Source organism: Pan troglodytes, chromosome 21 (assembly GCF_028858775.2).
Source record: "Pan troglodytes isolate AG18354 chromosome 21, NHGRI_mPanTro3-v2.0_pri, whole genome shotgun sequence".
NCBI lineage: Eukaryota > Metazoa > Chordata > Mammalia > Primates > Hominidae > Pan > Pan troglodytes.
The window spans coordinates 56,999,649-57,014,206 of record NC_072419.2 but is presented as its reverse complement, the minus strand read 5'-3'; positions in this window follow the sequence as shown (position 1 = coordinate 57,014,206).

Sequence of the window (14,558 nt, the reverse complement as noted above, 5' to 3'; positions counted from 1 at the left end):
AGAGCCAGGCACAGGCTAAATGCCCAGGTTACAAGGGTGAGAGACAGTCAGCAAGTGCACCAATGTGGGGTGGAAGGAGAGGCTGGGTGGGGACTGCAGGGGACCAGAGCTTCCGCCCCACAGAAGGGACTCACCTCCAGTCCATACGGCTGCAGCTTCGTGGGAAGGAGGGCTTTGAAGTGGGCAGATCTGATTCTTTAAGAGAGGCTGGATGGTTTTTGTTTGTTTTTTTCAGAGACAGGGTCTTGCTCTATTGCCCAGGCTGGAGTACAGCGGTGCAATCATAGCTCACTGCAGCCTTGAAACCCTGAACTCAAGCAATTCTCCCACCTCAGCTTCCTGAGCAGCCAGGACTACAGGCGTGTGCCACCATAACTGGCTAGTTTTTTATATTTTTTTGTAGAGATGAGATCTCACTATGTTGCCCAGGCTGGTCTGGAACTCCTGAGCTCAAGCGATCCTTCCTCCTCGGTCTCCCAAAATGCTGGCATTACAGGTATGAGCCACTGCATCCAGTTAGAGACTGGACGTTTTTATGTGAAACTTCTTGATTTTTAAATGTTGGCAACTAATCGAACAGGGTACAGTGAGTGAAATGAGTGGAGCAAGTGTGTGTGTGTGTGTTGTGTGTGTGCTTGTGTGTGTGCATCCATGCACGTGTACATGCCTTTGCTTAGACAGAGGCATGAGCCACTGTACCCGACCAGGCCTGGAGCTTGGAGTGAAGGAGAAGAATGGCTTAAAATGAGACTGAGGCCAGACATGGTGGCTTACGCCTGTAATCCCAGCACTTTTGAGAGGCCGAGGAGGGCAGATCACTTGAGGTCAGGAGTTCGAGACCACCCTGGCCAACATGGTGAAACCCCATCTTTGCTAAAAATACAAAAGTTAGCCGAGCGCGGTGGCACACACCTGTAATCCCAGCTTCTTGGGAGGCTGAGGTGGGAGGATTGCTTGAACCCGGGAGGTGGAGTTTGCAGTGAGCTGAGATTGTGCCACTGCACTCCAGCCTGGGTGACAGAGCAAGACTCCATCTCAAAAAAAAAAAAAAAAAAAAAAGAGAGAGAGACTGACCATGGCCAGATCATGCAGCCTCTTGCAGGCTATGACAAGGACATTGAATTTTATTCTGAGGTCATTGAGAAGCTATCTTGGAACAATTAGAAATAATTTTAAGATCTGTGGCATCTGAATCAGACCTAGATGATGGGAGAAAAGGAAGAGGTGTTCTGGGCAGGAGAATGGCAAGAACAAAGGTTTGAGCAGAGGTTGATCAAGGTGAGGACAGTGAGGCAGGCTGTTCACATGGAGGGATGTAAAGACAATGGGAAGCCTTGGGAGATGACATTTGAACGGGGAGGCTGGCGCCATTTTATAGAGATCATCGAGGCAAGATCTTTAGTCTCTTCCAGATTTTATCTTGTAGGCCAGAGTGTCCCAAATGTGACTGAGGAAAAGAATTGTCTTGGGTGCTTATTAAAAATGCAGATTCCAAGCGCCTCTTCTGAGATCTCATGTCTGGTAGTCTGGAGTGGGGCCCAGGAAACCTATAATTATTATTATTTTTTGAGACAAGGTCTCACTCTGTCACCCAGGCTGGAGTGCAGTTGCACAATCACTACTCACTACAGTCTCGCCCTCCCAGGTTCAAGCAAGCCTCCTACCTCAGCCTCCCGAGTAGCTAGGACTACAGGTGTGCGCCTCCACACCGGGCTAATATTTTTTATTTTTTGTACAGATGGGGTTTCACCTTCTTGCCTAGGCTGGTCTCAAACCCGTGGGCTCAAGCAATCCACCTGCCTTGGCCTCCCAAAGTGTCAGAATTACAGACGTGAGCCACCACACCTAGCAGGGAACCTGTAATTTGGACTGTCATCCTGGTGATCCTTATCTCAAGCAACTTTAGGAAATACTGATGTAAGTATTCAGGTGTCATCGCAGGTTTTTGACCCGGGAGTCAGAAATTGGTGTGTTAAGACAGATTTGAGGAAAGAGAGCTGCAGGCAGGCCTGCATTTGAAGAGGCCCTTGGAAGAGGAACTTGCACAGAATGTGAAGGTCTGGACTTAGGCTGTGGAAGGGAACTGTATTTGTTTTTTGGTGTGTTTTGTTTTGTTTTTGAGACAGAGTCTTGCTTTGTCGCACAAGCTGGAGTGCAGTGGCTTGATCTCAGCTCACTGGAACCTCTGCCTCCTGGGTTCAAGCAATTCTTGTGCCTCAGCCTCCTGAGTAGCTGGGATTACAGGCGTGCACCACCACGCCTGGCTAATTTTTGTATTTTTCGTAGAGAGAGTTTCACCATGTTGGCCAGGCTAGTCTCGAACTCCTGACCTCAAGTGATCTGCCTGCCTCGGCCCCGCAAAGTGTGGGATTACAGACGTGAGCCACTGCGCCTGGCCAGGAAGTGTATTTGTTCACAAAGTACCACACGCTGGGTGGCTTAACACAACACAATTTTGCTGTCTCACAGTTCTGGAGGCTAGAAGTCTGAAATCTATGTATTGGCAAGGTTGGTTCCTTCTGGAGGCTCTGAGGGACAGGCTGTTCCGTGCCTCTCTCCCAGCCTCTGTGGCTGCCAGCAATCACTAGTGTTCCTTGACGGGCAGCCGAATCACTATGAGCTCTGCCTCCATCATCACATGCATCACGTGGTGTTCTCTGTGTGTGTGTGTGTGTCTGTCTGTCTGTCTGTTTCTGTGTCTATTTTTATAAGGGCACCAGTGATTGGATTTAGGACTACTCTAATGACCTAATTTTAATTTTTTTTTTTTTTTGAGGTGAAGTCTTGCTCTGTCGCCCAGGCTGGAATGCAGTGGCATGATCTCGGCTCACTGCAACCTCCACCTCCTGGGTTCAAGTGATTCTCCTGCCTCAGCCTCCTAAGTAGCTGGGACTGCAGGTGCTTGCTACCACACCCAGCTAAATTTTTGTGCTTTTAGTAGAGATGGGGTTTCGCCATGTTGGCCAGGCTGGTCTCGAACTCCTGACCTCAGGTGACCTACCCACCTTGGCCTCCCAAAGTGCTGGAATTACAGGTGTAAGCCACCATGCCAGGCCTGACCTCATTTTAGTTTTATTACATCTGCAAAGGCCCTATGTCCTAATAAGTTCTCACTCCCAGGTACTGGAGATTAAGACTTTAACCTATCTTTTTGGGGAACACAATTCAGTCTACAACAGGAACATACTGATGGAGTAATAATCAAAATTCTTCTATAATACGGATCACAGTGGCTGGGAACACTGTGCTATGCATTTCACAAGCGTTCCATCCTCACAACTATTTGGTGTTAATACACCATGTTTATATTGTTCAAAAAAAAGAAGAGCAGGCCGGGCGCGGTGGCTCACGCCTGCAATCCCAGCACTTTGGGAGGCCAAGGCAGGCGAATCACGAGGTCAGGAGATCTAGAGCATCCTGGCTAACACAGTGAAACCCCGTCTCTACTAAAAATACAAAAAATTAGCTGGGCGTGGTGGCGGGCGCCTGCAGTCCCAGCTACTCGGGAGGCTGAGGCAGGAGAATGGTGTGAACCCAGGAGGTGGAGTTTGTGGTGAGTCGAGATGGTGCCACTGTACTCCAGCCTGGGCAACAGAGCAAGACTCCATCTCAAAAAAAAAAAAAAAAAAAAAAGAAGAGCAGACTGAGTCTTGAAGAGGTGAGGCTTCCTGCTCAGAGCCTTGTCATCAAGGCAGAAATTTGGCCAGAAAGCACAGTTGAGGCAGGAGAAGGAAGAGGAAACAGAATAGTGAAATGCTTGGAGCAAGGACTCTGGAGTCATACTTGGGTTCAAGTCCTGATTCTGCCACTAGGGGAAGTGAGCTGGCCTCCCTGACTCAGTTTCTTCATCTGTAAAATGGGGATAATAATGGTACCTATTCCTTGGATTTTTCATAAGGATCCAATGAGATATTTTTAAGGGGTTTGATATAGTGCCTAGTACTATACATAGTAAGCTCTCAAAAAATTGTCACTATAATTCATATTATTCAACTATTTGGGTGTTTTTTTTTTTTTTTTTTTTTTAGAGACAGTCTCACTCTGTTGCCCAGACAGGAGTGCAGTGGCACAATCACGGCTCACTGCAGCCTTGACTTCCCAGGCCCAAGCGATCCTCTCACCTCAGCCCCGCAAAGTAGCTGGGACCCCAGGCATGTGCCACCATGTCCACCTAATTTTATTTATTTTTTTGTAGAGATGGAGTCTCACTATGTTGCCCAGGCTGGCCTCAGCTCCTGGGTTCAAGCGATCCACCTGCCTCTGCCTCCCACAGTGCTGGGATTATAGGCAGGAGCCACCACACCAGTCTCTTTAACTATTAAGAGACAGAGGAGGAGTGGACAGATAAGCAAAAACCATTGTGGGCATTCACGCAAGGGGAGGAGACTATTATCATCCCCATTTTAACCTTTAAGTTACGTGTCGCCTGAAAATTGAGGAAGAAGAAAAGTCTGAAGGATTTGTTGAAAAGCTCTTTGCCTGGCACTTAATACATTCTCTTAATGGCTGTCCCGTGACTGGCCAGGACATGTATTTGGAACTTTGGGAAACAAGACAGTGTAGTGATAGGAATAAAAGGCATATCATGGGCCCCTGCCGAGTGGATATTGAGGAAATGAGGACCATAGTGACAAATGGCAAGGAATCAACCATGGCTGGAGGCAGCCACGAATAGAAACAGAAAAGATGAAGGAGCATTAAAATGTGCAGGTGTTGGCCAGTCGTGGTGGCTCACACCTGTAATCCCAGCACTTTGGGAGGCTGAAGCAAGCAGATCACAAGGTCAGGAGTTCAAGACCAGCCTGGCCAATACAGTGAAACCCCGTCTGTACCAAAAATACAAAAAATTAGCCAGGCATGGTGGCAGGCGCCTGTAATCCCAGCTACTTGGGAGGCTGAGACAGGAGAATTATTTGAACCTGGGAGGCGGAGGTTGCAGTGAGCCAAGATCATGCCCGGGCGACAGTGGGAGACTCCGTCTAAAAAAAAAAATGTGCAGGTGTTGTTTCTAAAGGTACATGTAGGCTGGGCTTGGTGGCTCATGCTTGTAATCCCAACACTTTGAGAGGCCGAAGTGGGAGGACTCCTTGAGCCTAGAGGTTCGAGACCAGCCTGGGCAACACAGTGAGACACCATCTTAATTAATAAATAAAAAATTATTTTAAAATTAAAAACAGATAAATAAAATAAAGGTACATATACACTCTCATTTCATCTTTTTTTTTTTTTTTTTTTTGAGATGGAGTTTAACTGTCACCCAGGCTGGAGTGCAGTGGTGCCATGTCGGCTCACTGCAACTCCCGCCTCCTAGGTTAAAGTGATTATTGTGCCTCAGCCTCCTGAGTAGCTGGGATTACAGGCAAGTACCACCATGCCTAGCTAATTTTTATATTTTTTGGTAGAGACAGAGTTTCACTATGTTGGCCAGGCTGGTCTCGAACTCTTGACCTCAAGTCATCCGCCCACCTCGGCCTCCCAAAGTGCTGGGATTACAGGCATGAGCCACCACACCTGGCCTCTCATTTCATCTTAAGGTGATGGGCACATATCAGTTTGCTTGTGACTTTCCCAGTTATAGTCCTGAGAGTCCCAAGAAACCTTCCAGTCCCTTGTATACCCTATTTTATCTTCATCAAAACATATGGATTTAGGTACTGTTATCATCCTCAATTTATAGATTGGAAATAAAGGCACAGAGACGTTAAATAGCTTGGCCAGCATCACACAGATGAGTGGCAGAGCTGTGTGGTATTGAAACCCAAGCAGTTGGGTTCCAGAGTCCTTACCCTTTTATATTGCCTTTTTTATGGTCAAATGAATTTCTATTATTAGTTTAAAACTTTCTTCCTTCACGAAATACATCATTTTATTTGGGACCAGAAAGCTTGCCTGTGTCTTTTTCCTCCTGCCCGGAGATAATCCTACAGGTAAAAAGTCAGTTAAGAGTCAGGTTGCAATGCTTGTTGGCTTCCAGGAGCCTTCTAGAAACATGATATCCTCCCGGGGATCTGCCCCGCAGCCCCAGCGTCTGATCCGAATTCCTCATGGGAATTTTTAAGGAGGAGGAAGAGTGGTTAACCATGGAGAAGAGTTTCCAAAATGAAAATAAACCAATAAACAACATGACTTGTTAACGGAGATCCAGTGACTTCGCCTTTTTAAGTTCAACACGAAGGCGGAGAGAACGAAATCATTTATAGAACTCTTATCTCCCCCAGGAGATATTTAAGAAGTGAACATATTTTCTGAAATTTAAAGGAATGCCAAGTTTATGTAAAATTATACCAATGATGACAGAAGCTTGAGAACAACAACAAAGCCAGCCAGAGTTGATGCCCACGCTTTCAGGCTGAGAAACACAGAAGAGGACAAGAAGAGGGCAGCATGAACATCATGAAACTGGGGTGATGGGGAGCAAGGCAGGGAGCCTCTCTGAGCTGGGAGAGCTTGGACAGGGGACCTCAGCTTTCTGGCTCTCTAAAATTAGATGCAGGGCCAGGCACAGTGGCTCACACCTGGAATCCCAGCACTTTGGGAAGCTGAGGAGAGGATTGCTTGAGTTCAGGAGTTTGAGACCAGCCTGGGCAACATGGTGAAATCCCATCCCTACAAAAGATACAAAAATTAGCCAGGCGTGGTGTTGCATGACTGTAGTCCCAGCTAACTGGGAGGCTGAGGAAGGAGGATCACTTAAACCCAGGAGGTTGAGGCCACAGTGAGCTATGTTTGTGCCACTGCACTCCAGCCTGGGCAACACAGTGAGACCCTGTCTCAAACAAACAAACAAAAAACACACACAGGAAAAAAAGAAAAATTGGAATTCCACTAGCGCTGGGCATGCTGGCTCATGTGTGTAATCCCAGCACTTTGAGGGGCTGGTGTGGGAGGATTGCTTGAGCCCAGAATTTTGAGGCTGCAGTGAGCTATGATTGTGCCACTGTAGTCCAGCCTGGGTGACAGAGCAAGACCCTGTTTCTTTCTTTCTCTTCCTTTCTTTCTTTTCTTTTCTTTCTCTTCTTTCCTTTTTCTTTCTTTCTTTTTTTTTTTTTGAGACGGAATTTTGTTCTTGTCGCCCAGGCTGGAGTGTAATGGCACAATCTCTGCTCACTGCAACCTCTGCCTCCTGGGTTCAAGTGATTCTCCTGCCTCAGCCTCCCTAGTAGCTGGGATTACAGGTGCCTGCTACCACTCCCAGCTAATTTTTATATTTTTAGTAGAGATGGGGTTTCACCATGTTGGCCAGACTAGTCTCAAACTCCTGACCTCAAGTGATCCGCCCACCTCAGCCTCCCAAAGTGCTGGGATTACAGGCATGAGCCACCACACCCAGCCAACCCTGTTTCTTAAAAAAAAAAAAAAGAAAAAAGAAAAAAGAAAAGCATCCCAACAGCTAATAAAGATCTTAACACTGTTTCTGGCACATGGCACATGCTGAATAAATGGTATCTGTCACTGGTCCAGACTTCTCTGGGTTTCTATTTTGGCTTGTGATTAGAGACAGCCCCAAGCTTGTGTTCATCAAAGGCTCACTGTGTCAGGCCCAAGCTAAGGGTTCTACACACATTTTGCTATTTAATCCTCACATTAATCCAGGTACTATTATTATTATGATCCCATTTGCAGATGTGAAATTGACACTTTAGAGGGGAGAATAAATAGGTTTGCCTAAAAGATTTACGCCAAGAGGAATGGGAGTAGCCTGGGATGAGGACTGAGGGCTACTCTGACATTGCTTTCTACTGCACAACTTTGCAGGAAAAAAAAATGCAATTTTCATAATTCCAGGTGCCTTTTTTTTTTTTTTTTTGAGATGGAGTCTCACTCTGTCACCCAGGCTGGAGTGCAGTGGCACCATCTTGGCTCACTGCAATCTCCTCCTCCTGGGTTCAAGCGATTCTCCTGCCTCAACCTCCTAAGTAGCTGGGATTACAGGTGCGCACCACCATGCCCGGCTAATTTTTGTATTTTTACTAGAGACGGGGTTTCGCCATGTTGACCAGGCTGGTCTCAAACTCCTGACCTCAGGTGATCCGCCTGCCTCAGCCTCCTAAAGTGCTGGGATTACAGGCGTGAGCCACCGCACCTGGCCCCAGGTGCCTTTAAGTTTAAAGGGATCTACTTGTTTCTGGAAAGTGCCAGTGGGAATTTCCAAAACGGAGCAAGGTGTGCCTGGAACTTTTCTTGAGTGGGGCATCTTTGCTCCTGTTTAGAGGCAGAAACTTTAGGTGGAAGGTGTTTCCTGCGCAGTAGAAGCACTTCAAGGTAGACTTGAGGAACTTGTACCCTAGGGCTAAATCCTGCTCACTCCTCAGTTTCATCATCCCAGGGTAAGTGTGTTCAAAAGCCTCCACTTCAAACAGTAGTCCTTGACTGGATGTGGTGACTCACACCTGTAATCCCAATACTTTGGGAGGCTGAGGCAAGAGTGCAAGACCAGCCTGGGCAACACCCTGTCTCTACAAAAAATTAAAAAATTAGCCAGGTGTGGTGGCATTCGACTGTAGTCCCAGCTACTCAGGAGGCTGAGATGGGAGGATTGCTTGAGCCGGGGAGGTTGAGGCTGCAATGAGCCATGACCGCACCACTGTACTCCAGTGAGACCCTGTCTCAAAACAAAACCCAAAAACCAGCAGTCCTTAAAATAGGATGTTTGTGCATATGGGCTGTGTTTTTCCTGTTACTTGGTGAAAATGGTAAGGAGAATGTTTATCTTAGTCTACTAACCTAGTCTGAGTTTTAAAATCACGAGCAGTAAATATTGCTTGTTATTTATATGTGGCTCTTTTGGTATTTTTTTTTCTTTGTTGATCAGTTCTATGACTTGGGGGAGAAAGGTCTCCCACCTCCATCTTTAAAATCAGAAGGGTGCAGGTTTAGTGATGTGCATATCAAGTCTGGTGATGAACTTGACATCCTAAGCTCTCACCCTTTGAATGGCTCTAAATGAGAAACCTGGATTCTGGGCATTTTTCTTCATGTGGCTGATTCTCTCACACTCATACAGTCATTCCTTCAGTGATGTATTCATTCATACACCAAACATGGAGGACCTGCCACACCTTATTTTTTCTTTAAATTCTTCTTTATTTAAACTTAAATAGAGACGGGGTTTTGCTATATTGTCCAGGCTGGTCTCGAACTCCTGGGCTCAAGCGATCTGCCATCTTGGCCTCCCAAATTGCTGGGATCCCAGGCATGAGCCACCGCGCCTGGCTACCTTCCTCAGTTTAGACAACTCTTCTCTCTCCAGCAGCCCCGTGCCTCTCAGAGTGCTAAAGTACTGGTTTTTTAAATTGTCCAACTGTTGCAGGTGGATACTGCTGTAAAATATAATAAAAATAAATTACCAGAAAAATAAGATTTTAAAACCTCAAAGACATACAAAATACACACTTTAATTTTTTAGTTTAAGATTCGACAGAGGCTGGGCACGGTGGCTGATGCCTATAATCCCAGCACTTTGGGAGGCTGAGGCGGGTGGATCACTTGAGGTCAGGAGTTGGAGACCAGCCTGGCCAAGGTCTGGTGAAACCTCGTCTCTACTAAAGATACAAGAATTAGCCAGGCGTGGTGGCATGTGCCTGTAGTACCAGCTACTAGGGAGGCTGAGGCAAGAGAATTGCTTGAACCCAGGAGATGGAGGTTGCAGTGAGCTGAGGTCGGGACACTGCCCTCCAGCCTGAGCAACAGAGCGAGACTCTGTCTCAAAAACAAACCAACCAACCAACAAAAAACAATCAACAGTAGCCAGGCGCAGTGGCTCACACCTGTAATCCCAGTACTTTGGGAGGCCAAGGCGGGCTGATCACGAGGTCAGGAGATCGAGACCATCCTGGCTAACACGGTGAAACCCCGTCTTTACTAAAAATACAAAAAAAATTAGCCAGGCATGGTGGCGGGCACCTGTAGTCCCAGCTACTCAGGAGGCTGAGGCAGGAGAATGGCGTGAACCCGGGAGGCAGAGCTTGCAGTGAGCCGAGATCGCACCATTGCACTCCAGCCTGGGTGACTGAGCGAGACTCTATCTCAAAACAAAAAAACAAAACAAAAAAACAAACCTCTGTCCTTGAGATTGTATCTTCAAGTCCCTTGTCAAATCATCCTACAGCTACAGCTAGGTAGAGGGAGTGAAGCACAAGTTTGAAGGCAGCCGCCTTGAGTTCCGATCTCAGCTCCGCTCTGGCTGTGATTGGGGCAGCTGCCTCAGCTTCCCCAGGTTGGACACAGTAACCTCACCAAGCAACTGCAAGGATAAAATGAGAACAATGTGTGTGAAAGGCTCCTGGGAGGTGTTTGTTTCCTTCTAGGTCCTTCTTGCCATGGAGTCGAGGATGGGGATTTGTGGTTGAGGTTTCCAACAGAGGGCACTGTCTGAGCTGCAAGTGGGGAATCAGAGACAGAGAAAGGAGCATTAGTAAGAAACTCCAAAGGAGCTGGTGTATTCCTAGAATTTTGATTTAATTGAGGTCAGAGTCATTTTACTCATCACTGCTGCACAGTCTTTAGGGTGATATGGAAAGATAATGTTTCTGTGGGTTTGGAGGCTATTTAAGGACAAGAAGTGGCCATGTACCAAAATTCCGTGGACACTCTCTACACTTTAATCCCTCTCTGAACTCTTTGTGTCCTAAGTATTATCATTTGTCTTCCACTGCTCTATCTCCCATGTAATCCATCTCTGATAACAGCACCACTATCTCTCCAGTCATCCAGGACTCTAACTTTATTTTGAACCCTCTTTCTCCGTCACTCTCCATATTCAAGTGGCTGCCTGATTCTAAACCTCTAACACAGGCAGACGCAGTGGCTCATGCCTGTAATCCTGGCACTTTGAGAGGCTGAGGCAGGCGGAGAGTTTGAGACCAGCCTGGGCAACATGGCGAAACCCTGTCTCTACAAAAAATACAAAAATTAACTGGCATGGTGGTGGATGCCTGCAGTCCCAGCTACTTGGGAGGCTGAGGCAGGAGGATCTCTTGAGCCCAGGGGGTGGAGGCTGCAATGAGCTATGATCATGCCACTGCACTCTAGCCTGGGCGATAGAGTGAGACCCTGTCTCAAAACAACAAAACAAAGCAAAACAAAAAAACAACCTCTAACATGCTGGTCTTCCCCTGTTAGCATGTAACAGCATCCCCAAGTCAGACACTCATCACCTCCTGCCAGAACTAAAAGCCACATCCAGAGGAGTTACAGGAGGCCTCTGCTGAGGGCTACAGGGGCAGCAACCTGCCCTGCCCCCTCCCTTCCCCCTCCCTTAGCATAGTACTCAGTTCTTTCCAAGGTCTCCAGGCTCTGGCCCCAACCCCCCACCTTTGGTTTCCACAGCATTTCCCAGAGAAGTGAAATGCTGTGCTTAGGGTCCCACAGTAAATGACAGAGGGCAGGTCTTTTGGACGTAAATCCAGTTCTCTTTCCGCTCTCCTCCACTCTCAGCACACCAAAGGAGGTCCAGAGATTGGTGACTAAATTGATCACGTTCAGATCCCCCATCTGTGGAGTGAAGTTTTGTTTTTTTTTTTAGAGACCGGGTCTCACTAGTTGCCCTGGCTGGAGTGCAATGGCATGATCATGGCTTACTGCAACCTCAACTTCCCAGGCTTAAACGATCCTCCCACCTCAACTTGCAAGGTAGTTTGGACTATAGGCACATGCCACCATGCCTGGCTAATTTTTAATTTTTTTTTGTAGAGATACTATCTTGCTATGTTGCCCAGGCTGGTCTTCAACTCTTGGATTCAAACGATCCTCCCACATCAGCCTCCCAAAGTGCTGGCATTACAAGCGTGAGCCATAGTGCCCAGCCAAGGAGTGAAGCTGTGATTGGCCCCCACTTCTGAATGCTGAGGACCTCCTTGTCCAAGCACCTCTTCTCTTCTTTGACTTCTTTTCCAGGTGATCTCATCCAGGTCATGGCTTTCAATACCACCTATGTGCTGGTGGCCTTCACACTGATATTTCTGTCCCCAGCCTCTCCCCTGAACTCCATTCGTGCATATATAGTTGCCTACTCAGCCCTTCCATTATTTCTATCTAGTAGGCATCTCACACTTAACATGGTCCACACTGAACTCCCCACCTCCCTCTTCATCAAGAAGCAGATCACAGCTCCATCTTTGCAGTTGTATCTTGCAGATGACTACCATTAGAATTATCCCCAGGCTGGGTGTGGTGGCTCACACCCCATAATCCCAACACTTTGGAAGGAGGATCACTTGAGCTCAAGAGTTCGAGACCAGCCTGGGTAGCATATGGAGGCCCTGTCTCAAAATCAATCAATCAATCAATCATCAGGCCTGGTGTGGCGGCTCATGCCTGTAATCCTAGCACTTTGGGAGGCTGAGGCAGGCGGATCACTTGAGGTCAGGAGTTTGAAACCGGCCTGGCCAACATGGTGAAACCCCGTCTCTACTGAAAATATAAAAAATTAGCCGGGCATGGTGGCAGGTGCCTGTAATCCCAGCTACCCAGGCAGGATAATCGCTTGAACCCGGGAGGCAGAGGTTGCAGTGAGCCGAGGTCACGCCATTGCACTCCAGCCTGGGCAATAAGAGTGAAACTCCGTCTCAAAAATAAATAAATAAATAAATAAAATAAAATAAATAAAAATAAGTAAATAAATAAATCATAAAAATAATAAAGGAATTATCCCGGACTCCTTCACTTCTCTCACCCCCCAACATCCAGTCCTGTTGGCTTGACCTCCAAAATATATCCAGAATCCAACTATTTCTCACCACGTCCACATCTTCTACCCTGTTCCAAGCCACCACCATCTCTCGCTTGGACTATTACAGTAGCCTCTTCTCTGGTCTCTCCACATCTACCCTCCCCTCTCCAGTTGATTCTGCACAAGCCAGAAAGGATTCTGGTAAAACCTGTTGGATGGTGTCCCTCATCCGGTCAAAGCTTTTTGAAAGCTTCTTATCGCATTCAGAGTCAATGCTAAATTTACAATAGCCTTCCATCTCCTGTGATCTTTCCTCCTTTATGCAATCTAGCTCCCACACCCTTTCCCTCCTTCAGGTCCTTCGAAGTTGCCTCTGCCACTCCCTCAAGCCCCCAGCTCTCTGCTTCAGGACAGATTCTGGACATATTTACTTGCTTTGTCTGTCTTCCCCGCTAGAACCTAAGTTCCCCGAAGCCCTCCGTGAAAGACATACACTTAGTTTTTTTCCTGCTTTATTTCCAGTATCTAAAATAGTTTTGGTCGGGCTCAGTGGCTCACTCCTATAATCCCAGCACTTTGGGACCCCGAGGTGGGAGCATTGCTTGAGCCCAGGATTTCAAGACCAGCCTGAACAACTTAGAGGGACTCAGTCTCTGCAAAAAAATACAAAAATTAGCCACGCATGGTGGCATGCATCTGTAGTCCCAGCTACCCCGGAAGCTGAGGCAGGAGGATTGCTTAAGCCCAGGAGGTTGAGACAGCAGTGAGCCAAGGTTGTGTCACTGCTCTCCAGCCTGGGTGACACGGCGAGCCCCTGTTTCAAAACAAAAACAAAATAGTTCTGGCATGTAGTCTGCACTTATGAGTGAATGGGGTGATCAGTCAAAATCTATATGGTTCTAAGAGGCCGAGACTACCTTGGCCCAGACCCAAGGCAGCACGACACAACTTTACCTTTATCTGGCAAAGAGGGAACCAACAAATGGCACTGGTGGTGTCAGCCACAAAAATAACACAGATTCCATGTTAAGGTTTGGTCAGGATGCAGAGTAGGCTGGGCGCCATGGTTTGTGGCTCTAATCCTAGCACTTTGGGAGGCTGAGACGAGAGGATCGCTTAAGCCCAGGAGGTCCAGGCTGCAGAAAGCCATATTCGAGCCACTTCATTCAGCCTGGGCAACAGAACAAGACCCTGTCTCAAAAAAACAAAAACAAAACAACAACAACAACAAAAAACACAACAATCTCTCCTGGACATTTGGATTCACTGGGCCTGGGATGGGGCCCTTAAATCAGCCTTTTTGTCTATTTTTTTAATTAATTAATTAATCTATTTTTGAGACACAGTCTCACTCTGTCACCCAGGCTGGAGGGCAGTGGCGAGTTCTTGGCTCACTGCAACCTCCACCTCCCGGGTTCAAGCAATTCCCTGCCTCAGCCTCCCAAGAGTAGCTGGGATCACAGGGGAGTGCCACCACACCTGGCTAATTTTTTATTTTTGTATCTTTAGTAAAGACAGGGTTTCACCATGTTGGCCAGGCTGGTCTCGAACTCCTGACCTCAAGTGATCTGCTTGCCTCAGCCTCCCAAAGTGCTGGGATTACAGGTGTGAGCCGCCCACCCCCCAGCCTGTTATTTATTTTTATTTTTTGAGACAAAGGTCTCACTCTATTGCCTACTGGAGTGCAGTGGTGCAAACATGGCTAACTGCAGCCTCTACCTCCTGGGCTCAAGCAATCCTGTCACCTCAGCCTCTTAAGTAGCCAGGACCACAAGTGTGTGCCGCCACACCCAGCTAATTTTTAAATATTTTGTAGACACCAGGGGGGGTCTCACCATGTTGCCCAGGCAGGTCTCGAACTCCTGAGCTCAAGTGATCCACCTGTCTT